Below are 15,052 nucleotides of genomic sequence, written 5' to 3'. Positions count from 1 at the left end.
CCTGAGCAACATGGGAAGACCCCACAGCTACAAAAAATTTTAAAAATTATCCAGGCATGGTGGTGGGCACCTGTGGTCTCAGCTACTTGGGAGGCTGAGGTGGAAGGATTGCTTGAGCCTGGAGGGTTGAGGCTGCTGTGAGCTGTGATTGTGCCACTGCACTCCAGCCTGGGCAACAGAATGAGACTCTATCTCAAAAAACAAAATAAAACCAAAAAAAGAAGCTCTAAGAGCTGCTCTGGTGGGAAGGAGTTTGGGGGGACAGAGGCCTCCTTGCATGGCTTGAGCACCCCTGCCCTAGTGATACCCCAAGTCCTATCTAGAAACCTTGGGGGGCATGGCAGCCCTGTGCCTTCACACCCAGGGGCTAGGCTATCTGAACAACTCTGAGAGGAGTTTTCAGGACACACGAGTGCGGCACTTACCAGAGACAGTGACCACGATGTACTGCTGGGGTGCAGGCGAAGGGGTGGGTGCACCGGTTGGCTGCGAGGGTGCGGGTACAGCCGGGAGCTCCGTCACGTACTGCTTCTGGCCGCCCGGTGGCTGTGCCTGGGGCTGGGGGCTCTGCAGCTCGGTGACATATTGGGGTTGAGGGGTGGCAGCAGCGGTGGGTGGCTGCGGGGGCTGGGGTGCCGCTGGGGGTGGTGGCGGTGGCGGCTGGGGCTGGGCTTGTGGCGGGGCTTGTGGCGGCTGGGATGGTGGCGGGGCTGCCTGTAGCTCAGTATACGCCTGTGTTGCCATGCCAACGGTGGGGAAAATGATAATAAATAAGGCTTTTTTTTTTTTTTTAATTCCTTGGGAAGAAAGACGGGGGGGGGGGGGGCAGAGAAAAACAAAACAAAACAAAAGAAAGAAAAACAGGAATTAATCCACAGGCAGAGAAAGCAGGGACAGCTCTGGGCTCCCTAGAGATGTGCTTGGGTTCATCACACTTAATTAAATCCCCAGGCTGGTGGCCAGAAATATCCAACCCGTCACTGCAGGGGGACCAGCTGTAGACCAGGGCTGGAGCCCCACTCCATACCCCCACTCACCCCAAGCCAGGACTCCTGCCTTCCCAGTCCCTGGTACCCAGAGACCCCCACATCCACGTAGGATCGCATTTCCCCACACTGCGGGGGTAGCTTGGGCCCGTGTGGTTGCTCTGTGCCCTCACCCAGAGAAAAATGATACGGTTCTCACTGGGTCACTCTCAAATACCAGGGGCTCTCCCTTCCCTTGCCTCCATCTCCTTAGCTGAGGACCCCAAGTGGGCACTTCCTGAGGGCTCCTGTAGGCCAGGCACGGGGCTGGGCACTTTCCCTATGTTAGTTCATCTTTTTAAAATATATATTAGGCCGGGCACAATGGCTCACGCCTGCAATTCCAGCACTTCGGGAGGTCAAGGCGAGCAGATCACTTGAGGTCAGGAGTTCAAGACCAGCCTGGCCAACACGGTGAAACCCCGTCTCTACTAAAAATACAAAATTTGCTGGGCATGGTGGTGCATGCCTGTAGTCCCAGCTACTCGGGAGGCTGAGGCAGGAGAATCACTTGAACCTGGGAGGCGGAGGTGGCAGTGAACCAAGATTGCACCACTGCACTCCAGCCTGGGCGACTCAAGACTGTCTAAATATATACATATATATATATATATATATATATATATGCGTGTGTGTGTATATATTTTTTTACTTATATATTGAAATATACATACATATATAGTATATATATACACATATATATACACTGTATACATACATGTACATATGTACATTTATATACTGTCTATGTATATTGAAATATACATATGTACACATGTATATTGAAATATATACATATATGTACACATGTATATTGAAGTATACATATATGCACGCATGTATATTGAAATATACATATATGTACATATGTACATATATATTTCAATATGCATGTGTGCATATATGTATACTTCAATATGTACATATATACATATGTACATATATATTTCAATATACACGTGTACATATATGTATACTTCAATATACACGTGTACATATATGCATACTTCAATATACACGTGTACATATATGTATATATTTCAATACACATATACAATATGTATATGTGAATGTACATAGTGTGAATGTACATATGTACATATGTACAAGGCGAAGACCATCTTCCTCCAGCCCCTGCCCTCCCCAAACTCCTTTCTGCCACAGTTAGAGGGGAGGAGGTTCCTCACACCATTGGGTCCAAATCTGGCCCAGCTCGGGTACTCAAGTCACTGTAGCCAACGACCCTTCATCTGCCTGGTGTCAGACCCTCACCCACATGAACCCTGGCACTGTGTCTTAACTCATGAAATTATTACCAACCTTCTTCTGGACCTCAGTTTGCCTGTCACCTGGGGATAATGAGAACACCCAATTCATCAAATTGCTACAAAGATCCAATGTGATCAGGCCGGGCATGGTGGCTCACACCTATAATCCCAGCACTTTAGGAGGCCAAGGCAGGTGGATCAGCTGAGATCAGGAGTTCGAGACCAGTCTGGCCAACACGGAGAAACCCCATCTCTACTAAAAATACAAATTGAAATATGCATATGTACATATGTATTGAACTATATGAATTATACATATGTATTGAACTATATGAAATTATACATGTATTGAACTATATGAAATATACATATGTACATATATACATGTACATATAGTACATGTATATATACATCAAAATATACATATACGCACATGCACACACATGCACACACATGCACACACCTATATGTACATATACATGCATGTACATTATGTATATTGAAATATACATAATGTACATAAAAATATACATATATATATATAACTATTTTTTTCAGAGATGGGAGTCTCATTATGCCCAGGCTGATCTGAACTCCTGGGCTCAAGCGATCCTCCCGCCTTAGCCTCCCAAAAAGTGCTGGGATTCTAGGTGTGAGCCACCACGACCGGCCTATTTCATTTTAAACTTTCCAACAACCATGTCTGGGTTTGGGTTCTGTCTGCTAGATAGGGAGCTGAGGCTCAGAGAGGTCAAGGTGCTTGCCCCAAGCCACACAGTGGGGAAGTGGTGGCAGGGCTGCGTTTGAACTCTGGGTGTTCTATGCTCCTGACTCGTCAGTTTATTGCCGGAAAGCAGAGTTGTGGGGAAAGCTGCCTCCCAGGAACCCATGCCAGTTCCCTACGTGCCTGCCATCTGGACTTGGGATTCTCGGCTGAGTAGCATTCCCAGTGGGAAGGTGTTTGAGTCCAAAAAGCCCCTGTGAGCTGCATGGGGTCACAGGGGCTTTTTGGGCCCTCTGCCCGGGAGCAGTTATGGGTCTTGACACCAGATGTAAGCTCATCAGTGGGACAGTGCCCTTCTGTGGCCAGAGGCGACGGGGCTGGGAGCAGGCCCAGGCTGCACTGGGAACCTGGCAGCTGCGGCTGACCTCAGAACAGGGCCGGCCTTGGCCGAGCACGGTGGCTCACGCCTGTAATCCCAACATTTTGGGAGACCGGGACGACTGGATCACCTGAAGTCAGGCGTTCAAGACCAGCCTGGTCAACATGGCAAAACCCAGTCTCTACTAAAAGTACAAAAATCAGCTGGGCATGGTAGCACGTGCCTGTAATCCCAGCTACTTAGGAGGATGAGGCAGGAGAATCACTTGAACCTGGGAGGCGGAGGTTGCAATGAGCCGAGATCTTGTCACTGCACTCCAGCTTGGGCAACAGAGCGACACTCTGTCTCAAAAAAAAAAAAAAAAAATTAAACGGGAGTGGTGGCGTGCTCCTGTAATCCCAGCTACTCAGGAGGCTGAGGTGGGAGAATTGCTTGAACCCAGGAGGTGGAGGTTGCAGACAGCTGTGAGCTGAGATTGTTCCACTGCACTCCAGCCTCAGTGACACGGCAACATCCTGTCTCAGAGTAAAACAAAACAAAAGGAAAGAATAAGGCGGGCCTGGCTGCTAAAGGGTGTGTCCCTCTCCCAGGTGCTGGGCTGGGCATGGCCTCCCTTCGGCTCAGCCCCGCTGTAGCAGGGGATCGGCAGATGGTTTGGGGACCTTTGTACTCATGAGCCCTATCCCCAGGTCCGAAGCATTTGAGGGACAGTGCGACAGAGGCACGAGTGGTTAAGAGGAAAGGCTCCAGCTCCGTGCTTTTGTGGCTCCTGCCTGGCCCCAGAAGGCATTTGGGTCTGAGAGCCCTGCCTACAGCTGGCCATGACTCCGGGCAGTACTGCATCCTGGCTGGCAACTGGACCAGAGCCTCTTCTGCACTAACAATCAGCACCTCTATGCCACGATGTGCCCAGGTCGCCCTCCAGCTGCAGGGTGACCCTCAAGGGAAGGAGGAGGTAAAAAACAACAACTGCTGTTGGTTGACCAGGAGCCCCCAGACCCCTCCACTGAGGTCACCTCCTCCCGGCAGCTGTGTGAGGGAGGCATCATCATGCCCATTTTACAGACGAGCTGAGCGAGGCTGAGGGGTAGGCTGCTGAAAGCCCCTAGCAACTGGTGAGGGGGTGATTGAACCCAGGTCTCTCTGACCCCCAGATACATTCTGTCAGTCCCCAGCCCTACTCAGGATGCCAGGCACAGGGCTCATTTGCTTTTTTTTTTTTTTTTTTTTTTGAGATGGAGTATCACTCTGTCATCCAGGCTGGAGAGCAGTGGCATGATCTTGGCTCACTGCAACCTCTGCCCCCACGGGTTCAAGCGATTCTCCTGCCTCAGCCTCCCGAGTAGCTGGGACTACAGGAGCCTACCACCACACCCAGCTAATTTTTGTGTTTTTAGTGGAGACAGGGTTTCACCATGTTGGCTGGGCAGGTCTCGAACTCCTGACCTCAAGTAATCCACCCACCTCAGCCTCCCAAACTGCTGGGATTACAGGAGTGAGCCACCACGCCCAACCTTCATTTGCTTCTTAAGGTCAGTACACGGCATCTTGCGGGTTCTTCCAAGAGGGAGACCCAAGTGTCACCTGCAGAGGTTACGCCCCCTGCCCAAAGCTGCAGTTAAGGGCAGCAGAACTGGCAAGGGGGAAGCCGGCCCGAGCAGCCCAGAGGAGGCCTGTTCCCATCCTTCACGCCTCCCTGTGCCTCCCTCCCCCGGGATCCAGGTTCTGCTCTTGGATGCCAAACTCAAGAGGTGTCCGAGTTAGCAGGGAGGCAAGGCAGGTGAGAAACAAGCCCTGGACGGGGATGGATGCACCATGATTTGAACTTGGCTACCTCCTAGCTGTGTGACTTTTGAGGAGAGCCTCTACGGCTCCATATGTGAAATGGGAGGACAGCTGGCCCTACCAGGTGGGGCTGCTAAGGAGTTCAACCTGATCCTGTGGGCAGCGCGTGGCCAGGCATCTGGCATGCTATAAGCACGCAGGAAATGGCTCTGGCTCCCTTCACTGCCCAGGGCCCTTTAAAGCAGTTCCAGGAAAGATGAAAATACCTCCTGGCGGCCGGGCGCGGTGGCTCACGCTTGTAATCCCAGCACTTTGGGAGGCCGAGGCGGGCGGATCACGAGGTCAGGAGATCGATACCACGGTGAAAACCCCGTCTCTACTAAAAATACAAAAAATAAGCCGGGCGTGGTGGTGGGCGCCTGTAGTCCCAGCTACTCGGAGAGGCTGAGGCAGGAGAATGGCGTGAACCCGGGAGGCGGAGCTTGCAGTGAGCCGAGATCGCGCCCCTGCACTCCAGCCTGGGTGACAGAGCGAGACTCCGTCTCAAAAAAAAATACCTCCTGGCCATGCCTCCCTTCCAGCGTCCAGAGCTTTGTGCTGCTGAGGATGAAGGAAACAGGAGCTTACACTTGCCTCTTGGGTGTGCCCTCTGGGCTTGCGGCAGGTTTGGGAGGGACTCCAGGACCCTCCTGGCTGGTGGGAACAGAGCTGACAGGGCCCTGGGGCCACCCTCCCTGCCAGGTGAGGTCATTCCGGTAGGAGTGGAGGCAGGCAGGATAAGCTGTTTGGGGCCTTTGCACCTAGCAGGTGGCCAGCCTTAGTGCTCCAAGGCCCAGGGACTCGGGTAGCAGGGAAACTTGTCCACCGTGAGAGGGAAAAGGCTGCTGCCTGCCTTGAACAAGGCAAAGACCATCTTCCTCCAGCCCCTGCCCTCCCCAAACTCCTTTCTGCCACAGTTAGAGGGGAGGAGGTTCCTCATACCATTGAGTCCAAATCTGGCCCAGCTCGGGTACTCAAGTCACTGTAGCCGACAACCCTTCATCTGCCTGGTGTCAGACCCTCACCCACATGAACCCTGGCGCGTGTCTTAACTCATGAACATATCATCAACCTTCTTCTGGGCCTCAGTTGCCTGTCACCTGGGGATAACGAGAACACCCAATTCATCAAATTGCTGCAAAGATCCAATGAGATGAGGCCGGGCACGGTGGCTCACACCTATAATCCCAGCACTTTGTGAGGCCTAGGCAGGTGGATCAGCTGAGGTCAGGAGTTCGAGACCAGTCTGGCCAACATGGCAAAACCCTGTCTCTACTAAAAATACAAAAATTGGCCAGGTATGGTGGCGTGTGCCTGTAGTCCCACCTATTCAGGAGGCTGAGGCAGGAGAATCACTTGAACCCAGGAGACAGAGGGTGCACTGAGCAGAGATCACACCACTGCAATCCAGCCTGGGTGACTAGGTGAAAGAGCAAGACTCTGTCTCAAGAAAAAAAAAAAAGATCCAATGAGATCAGCTCAGCACCCAATAAACACTGGTAAGTGGCAGGTGTTATTACTCATTCAACAAATATCCAAGCCAGGTTGGGACAGAGGAGGAAGGAGACAGGATCTTCAAGCTCTTGGGAGCGGACATCAAGAGGAAATCCAACCTAAGCTTTCATCGGCAACATCATGCAGATTCCTGAGCTCTACTGCCCAGTGAGTCTGAAATGGCCCGAGTCTGTTTTACCTGGTCCCTTAGATGGTTCTGAGGCAGACAGTCCTGACAGCACTCTGAGAAATGCTGGCCTTGGCTTTCTCAGCCCTAAGAGACCTGGCCCCTTGTGGACCCTCCCACAAAGAAAGGGCTTTAAAAGCTCCTCACTTACTGGCTCTTTCTCCTTCCAGGGACACAAAGCCCATGGGCCTCATCCCTTCCACTCAGCGGCAAGAAGAGAAGGCAATGATTAATTTCTTTTTTTTTTTTTTTTTTGAGATGGAGTCTCGCTCTGTCACCCAGGCTGGAGTGCAGTGGTGCAATCTCGGCTCACTGCAAGCTCCGCCTCCTGGGTTCATGCCATTCTCCTGCCTCAGCCTCTCCGAGTAGCTGGGACTACAGGCACCCGCCACCACACCTGGCTAATTTTTTGTATTTTTAGTAGAGACGGGGTTTCACCGTGGTCTCAATCTCCTGACCTCGTGATCCGCCTGCCTCGGCCTCCCAAAGTGCTGGGATTACAAGCATGAGCCACCGCGCCCGGCCCGGCAATGATTAATTTCTAAAAGACTGAGCTCAAAAGGAGGAGGTGGGAGATCGAGGAACAACTAAACCAACTTCTCTGTTGGAGGCCTTCTCAGCACTGTGATTGTCAATCTTTTCCCTACAATTATTTGACCAAAGAACCCTTTTCTACCTTTTAAGGAGACTACATTAAGCAATTATACAGGTTTGTTCCCTAGACAGAAATAAATCACATATACATACATAGCATAAGGTATTGCCCATATATTTGAGCATGAGAACCCTTTCTTTATGGAGCCCAGCACACAACACAAGGGAATTACTTAACAAACTGTTCCTTGGCAATGAATCTGCCAAGAAAAGCACTAGTGGCTGCACCTATCTTCAAAGCCAGCAGCTGCTTATGGAGACGGTTTAAATCTATTACTTTAAATGAGGGCTCCGCAAAGTTCTGTAAAGGGCCAAGCAGTAAATGTTTTTAGTTTTGTGGCTAGTCTCTGCAGCAGCTGTTCAACTCTGCCACTGTAATGTGAAAGTGGCCATGCACAATAGGTAAACAAATGAGCAGGCTGTGTGCAAATAAAACTTTGTTTCTAGACACTGAGATTTGAACTTCATGTAATTTTCACATATCCTGAAATATAATTCCGGTGTTGATATTTCCAATAATTTAAATATGTAAAAATCATTCTTAGCTCACCAGCCAAAAACAGGCAGCAGGCCATAGTTTGTTGACCCCTGTGTTTTTTTTTTGTTTGTTTGTTTTTTAGGCAAAGTTTCGCTTTTGTTGCCCAGGCTGGAGTGCAATGGCACAGTCTCTGCTCACTGCAACCTCTGCCTCCTGGGTTCAAGTGATTCTCCTGTCTCAGACTCCTGAGGAGCTGGGATTACAGGTGCCCACCACCATGCCTGGCTAGCTTTTGTATTTTTAGTACAGACAGGGTTTAACCATGTTGGCCAGGCTGGTCTTGAACTCCTGACCTCAGGTGATCCTCCCACCTTGGCCTCCCAAAGTGCTGGGATTACAGGCATGAGCCACCGCGCCTGGTCTGACCCCTGTTTTGGATGCCAGATTCTCTAATCCAATGGTTTACATCCTCGGCAAGGCCCTCCCAAAGATATAGAAAGAAAACTCACTCTTTTCATCTGTAGAATGGCTTCAATAATGAACTTGCAGAAGAATGGCAAAATTAAATGGGATGATGTGTGTTTCTCTCATCCTCTATATCCAATTCATTTAGAAGATTTATCAGTTACTCCTCCAAAATATATCCTAGAGGCCGGGAGTGGTGGCTTATGCCTGTGATCCCAGCACTTTGGAAGGCTGAGGTGGGCGGATCATTTGAGGTCAGGAGTTTGAAGCCAGTCTAGCCAACACAGCGAAACCCCGTCTCTACTAAAAATACAAAAATTAGCTGGGTGTGGTGGTGTGTGGCTGTAATCCCAGCTACTCAGGAGGCTTAGGTAGGAGGATCGCTTGAGTCTGGCAGGGCAGAGGTTGCAGTGAGCTGAGATTGTGCCACTGCATGCATACACACACACACATACACATACACACACACACATACACACACACGCACACATCTCCTAATGACTGGGCGCAGTGCTCACATCTATAATCCCACCACTTTGGGAGGCCAAGATTGGAGGATCACTTGAGCCCAGGAGTTCAAGACCAGCCTAAGCAACAAAGTGACGCCTTATCTCTATAAAAAACTGAAAAAATCAGCTAGGCATAGTACCTGACACCTGAAGTCCCAGCTGCTCGGGAGGCTGGGGTGGGAGAATCACTTGAGCCCAGGAGTTCCAGGCTTCAGTGAGCTATGATCACACCACCACACTCCAGTCTGGGCAACAGAACAAGACCCTGTCTCTTTAAAATATATCCTGGACAGGCATGGCAGCTCACTCCTGTAATCTCAGCACTTTGAGAGCCCAGGGAAGGAAGATTGCTTGAGGCCAGAAGTTTGAGACCAGTCTTAGCAGCATAGCCGAGACTCCATCTCGACAAAAAAATTTTTAAAATTAGGTGGGCATGATGGCGTGTGCCTGTAATCCTAGCTACTCAGGAGGCTGACGTAGAATTGCTTGAACCCAGGAGGCAGAGGTTGCAGTGAGCCTCTCTGCAAAAAAAAAAAAAAAAAAAATGCTGCAGATCCATTCCTGCCTCACAGCCTTGGCCCCACCTCTTCCTCCCACCTGGCATGCTGTCCCCATTGCCACCTTCATGGCTGGCTTCTCCTCCTTATTCAGGTCTCATCTCAGCTCATACACACTTCCTTGGGTCTGAAGATACCCTCAAGCACATACTACTATTTTATTTGCTTCCTGACACTGTGTTTCCCTGTTGAGTTTATTTTCTTTCTTTCTTTTTCGTTTTTTAGAGACAGGGTCTCGCTCTGTTGCCCAGGCTGGAGTGCAGTGGCACAATCACAGCTCACTGTAACCTTGAATTCCTGGGCTCAAGTGATCCTCCAACCTCAGCCTCCAGAGTATATGGGACTGCAGGCCTGTGCCACGAAACCTGGCTAATTTTTTAATCTTTTTAAGAGATGGGGTCTCGCTATGTTGCCCAGGCTGGTCTCAAACTCCTGGGCTTAAGTGATCCTCATGTCTCAGCCTCCCGAAGTGCTGGGATTACAGGCATAAGCCACTGTGTCTGGCTGGATTTATTTTCTTCCTCCTAGTTCCTCTTCTCTTCATGACTGGAAAGGTAAGCTCCCCACAGGCAGAGACCTGGTGGGCCTTGCCCCTCACTCTGTCTCAGCTCCTAGAAAACTGACAGGCAAGGCTGGGAGCAGTGGCTCATGCCTATAATCCCAACATTTTGGGAGGCTGAGGCAGGCAGACCATCTGAAGTCAGAATTTCAAGTCCAGCCTGGCCAACATGGTGAAACCCTGTCTCTACTAAAAACAGAAATTAGGCTGCTGTGGTGGCTCACACCTGTAGTTCCAGCACTTTGGGAGGCCAAAGCGGGTAGATCACCTGAGGTCAGGAGTTCGACACCAGCCTGGCCAACATGGTGAAACCCTGTCTCTACTAAAAATACAAAAATTAGCCAGGCGTGGTGGTGGGTGCCTGTAATCCCAGCTACTCAGGAGGCTGAGGCAGGAGAATCTCTTGAACCTGGGAGGTGGAGGTTGCGGTGAGCCAAGGTTGCGCCATTGCATTCCAGCCTGGGCAACAAGAGAGAAACTCCATCTCAAAAAAACAAACCAAAACAAAACAAAAATGAGCCAGTCATGGTGGCGGGCATCTGTATTCCCAGGTACTCGGATGGCTGAGGCAAGAGAATTACTTGAACCCGGGAGGTGGATGTTGCAGTGAGTCAAGATCGTACCACTGCACTCCAGCCTGGACGACAGAGTAAGACTCTGTCTCAAAAAAAAAAAAAAAAAAAAAAAAAAAATTAGCCAGGCATGGTGGCAGGCATCTGTAATCCCAGCTACTCGGGAGGCAGAGGCACGAGAATTGGTTGAACTGGGGAGGTGGAGGTTGTGGTGAGCTGAGATCACTCCACTGCACTCCATCCTGGGCGACAGAGTAGGACTCTGTCTCAAAAAAAAAAGAAAAAAGAAAAGAAAACTGACAGGCAAATAGTGGGGGTTTTGACTCTTACTGTCCAGGCAGCATAAATGATGCACCAGAACACACTGCTAGTGAGCATCAAAGGCAGGTTCCAGTCTATAGACTGCTGAGACCGTGTGAGAAAGTTACTTCCTCCTGCCAGAAGCCGGCTTGTGCTACAGAGCCAGGCAATGCCTTCTGGTCCAGAAGAGGCCTGGGGAGCAGGTGGGAGAAAGTCTTTCTCACCTAGGAAGACCACGTCCTGTGCAGCTGCTATTGAAGGCAGCATCTCTGGGAGGGGCAGCCTGGCCATCCCCTTCCCCGAGATGTTCAGATACATGACAGAGGAGAAGGGTGAGGACCTCGGCTCCAGAGACGCCATTCCCAGCTCCCCACCGTTCCCACAATGTCCACATCCCCCCTCGTCCAGCTGCCTCCTGGAAGGCTTGGGACTGAGTCTGGGCCTGAGCCCAAGTAGCATTTTTTTTGTGTTTTTTTGAGACAGAGTCTTGCTCTGTCACCCAGGCTCGAGTGCAGTGGCACGATCTTGGCTCACTGCAACTTCCATCTCCCCAGTTCAAGGGATTCTCCTGCCTCAGCCTCCTAAATAGCTGGGACTACAGTCACGTGCTACCACGCCTGGCTACTTTTTGTATTTTTAGTAGAGATAGGGTTTCACCATGTTGACCAGGCTGGTCTCGAACTCTTTACCTCAAGTGATCCACTCGCCTCGGCCTCCCAAAGTGCTGGAGGAGTGAGCACCCAAATTGAGCCACTGTGCCCGGCCAGGACTTTTCTTTCTAGTGACCCTCCTAAAGCCAGAGAACGGCCATTCAGCAGCCAGGGGAGTGACTTTCCCACTACAAACTGGATTCCTGGTATCTAGCTTCCTGGATCCCTGTCATCGACCCACACAGCCCAGCAAGCGAGAAGCAAGTCAACCTTTAAAGCCACGAGGGCTCTCACTGGATTCAAAATGATAAAAATAAAAGCCAACGGTGTATTTCCGAGGGTTGAACAGGAAGCGACAATCACCATAACAGCAGAGGCTAACATAACTACGTTAGCAATTACTTTGTATTTAGTTAGTTTCAGCAATTCCTATGTATTTGATGTTCAACAGGTATTATTTTCTGGGATCCATAGCACAGAAACATGAGATTGAAAGGATTACCAAGGATTACTGCCCCTAGGTGAAAGGAGGGGAAACTGAGGCCCAGAAAACTTAAGTAACTCACCTAAGAGCACACAGCTAGAAAAGCTGACTGTTTCAAGTCAGCTTCAAATCAATCTAGTGTTCTCTTCCTAGTCAAATGACTCCTCAGGCCCTTCACCTGTAATTGTAACTGGTGACTGAGGCAGTCAACAAGACCAGATAATTGGTAACATCACTTTCTGCTCAGTTAGCTTTTTTTTTTTTTTTTTTTTTTTGAGACTAGTCTCACTCTGTTGCCCAGGCTGAAGTGCAGTGGCCTGCGATCTCAGCTCACTGCAACCTCCACCTCCCAGGCTCAAGCAATTCTTGTGCCTCAGCCTCTCAAGTAGCTGGGATTACAGGCATGTGCCACCACACCTGGCTAATTTTTTGTAGAAACAGGGTTTCACCGTGTTGGCCAGGCTAGTCTCAAATTCCTGACCTCAGGTGATCCGCCCACCTCTGCCTCCTGAAGTGCTGGGATTACAGGCGTGAGCCACCACGCCCAGCCTGCTCAGTTAGCTTTTTTCTTTTTTCTTTTTCTTTTTTCTTTTTTTTTTTTGAGACGGAGTCTCACTCTGTCACCCAGGCTGGAGTGCAGGGGCGCGATCTCGGCTCACTGCAAGCTCCGCCTCCCGGGTTCACGCCATTCTCCTGCCTCAGCCTCTCCGAGTAGCTGGGACTACAGGCGCCCGCCACCACGCCCGGCTAATTTTTTTGTATTTTTAGTAGAGATGGGGTTTCACCGTGGTCTCGATCTCCTGACCTCGTGATCCGCCCGCCTCGGCCTCCCAAAGTGCTGGGATTACAAGCGTGAGCCACCGCGCCCAGCCTCAGTTAGCTTTTTTAAGAAGGGCTAGCCGGGCGCAGTGGCTCATGCCTGTAATCCCAGCATTTTGGGAGGCCGAGGCGGGCAGATCACGAGGTCAAGAGATCAAGACCATCCTGACCAACATGGTGAAACCCTGTCTCTACTAAAAATACGAAAATCAGCTGGGCATGATGGCGTGCGCCTGTAGTCCCAGCTACTCAGGAGGCTGAGGCAGGAGAATCACTTGTACCCGGGAGGCGGAGGCTGCAGTGAGCTGAGATCAAGCCACTGCACTCCAGCCTGGCCACAGAGCGAGACTCCGTCTCCAAAAAAAAAGTGCCGATGATCCTTCTAGCAACTTGGCATTTCTAGCTTTTTTGTTTGTTTTACTGAAAATTAATCTCCACCTGTCCTAACTTTCAAAGAGTCCCTGCCTCCTCTAAAAAGGGCCAGGCCCAGAAAAAGTACCTAGAGAAGTGAGGACCCGTCAACCCCCACCAGACCAATTTCAAACTCTTGGGGAAAAGCCTGAAATGATCCTTTTCCTTGGAATTTATTGACTGATTTAAAAGGAAATGGCTGCAGTTTGCACAGCGACACTAAGCTCAAAAGCAAGATGGAGAATAAGCCAAGTAGACTTAGCCTGGCTGGCTACTTAAAAAAAAAATTCTTCCTCGAGCTGGCAGGATATTGTCACCCTAAAAAGCAGTGGCAAAGATTCTCCTCTTACAAATATGGATAGCTTCCCCTTCCCTCTGACCGCTCCTGCCCACGTGGCCCTAGAGGCTGGGACCTTGTCAGTGACATGTGACTCGGTTGACACTCATTTGACACAAAAACATGCGTCTGGCCAAGAGAAGTGGCTTTAAAAAATCTAAGAAATTTCCTCAGGCGCCATTTGCTCCCCCATTCCCAGTAGGGGAGACCTCGATGGGCAGAACCCAGAAACGTCCCATCTCCAGGAACAAACCCCCGCATCCTCAAACCAGCAAACATCAGGTCTCAAACAGCAGCCCAGAGAAAAGCACTCAGGTTTCTGTTCCTCTAAAGCAGTCCCTCATGATCACTCCTCCCTACCATGGACTTTGATTTCTGCAAACCAAATCCTCCACGTTAAAGCCAAATCGACTCCTAGCTCCTCCATGAAACTCTGCTTCCTCCCAGAGAGAAGGTGGCAGGTTAAGGAGTGGGCTGCAGTGTTGAAATCAGGACTAGCTAACAGTTATTTTATCAAACCACATTCAGAAACGGTAGATACGAGGAAAAGGTTCAAAGATAAGCCGTAAGTAAAATTCCTGGAAGGAATGAGCAGTCCCCGTACTGCAGAAAAAGGGCGATGTCAATGATTCTCCCCATTTTACAGGATGGAAAACTGAGGCCTCAGATGGACAGGCACTTGTCCAAGTTCTGAGTCCTGGGACAACTGCAAGGCTCTTAAGGAAGAAGGGAGTCGCTTAAGGATCTGGAAGGCGGACCGGGTGGTGGCTGCCCACCCTGGTTCCCGAGGTGGAGGTTGGGGAGACCCAGCCTGCCCCGCCCATACCTTCCCTCCTGGTCCCGCCCAACCACCTTGGCCCCGCCTCGTCCCTCCCTCGCTCCCATTGGCCCAGCCTCCCCAGGCCCGCCCCTTCGCGCTCCCGACATATAAAAGCCCCCCTCCCCGGCCTTCCGACCTCCACTCGCCGCGGGCCTGCGAGCGCCCGCCCCTCGCGGGGGCCGGGCCGCGGGGACGGGGGCGGGTGGTGTCGTTCCAGCCGGGCCCCGGCCCCCTCCCCCACGGTCCAGACAGTCGCCGCCGCCATTTTGACCGCCCGCCCCTTTCCCCCGGACTGTGATTACAGAGACACCCGCCGCCCCGGCCCCGCCGCCCACCCCGGCCCGGCCAACCACCCCGGGGCCGCCCTGGTTACCTCCGCTTCTCCCCACTTCTGTCTGCGGAAAGGCTTTTCGGAGGTCTCGGAGTCGATGTTGGGAAGGGGACGGGACGTGCTGGGGTCCCCGGGCCGGGCCTGGGGGGTGGGGGGTGGGGGTCGGCCGGGCGGTTGTTGTTGTTGACTCGCGTTGCCGGGTTGC

This window comes from Nomascus leucogenys, chromosome 10 (genome assembly GCF_006542625.1).
Source record: "Nomascus leucogenys isolate Asia chromosome 10, Asia_NLE_v1, whole genome shotgun sequence".
Lineage (NCBI taxonomy): Eukaryota > Metazoa > Chordata > Mammalia > Primates > Hylobatidae > Nomascus > Nomascus leucogenys.
This window is presented reverse-complemented; position numbering follows the sequence as displayed.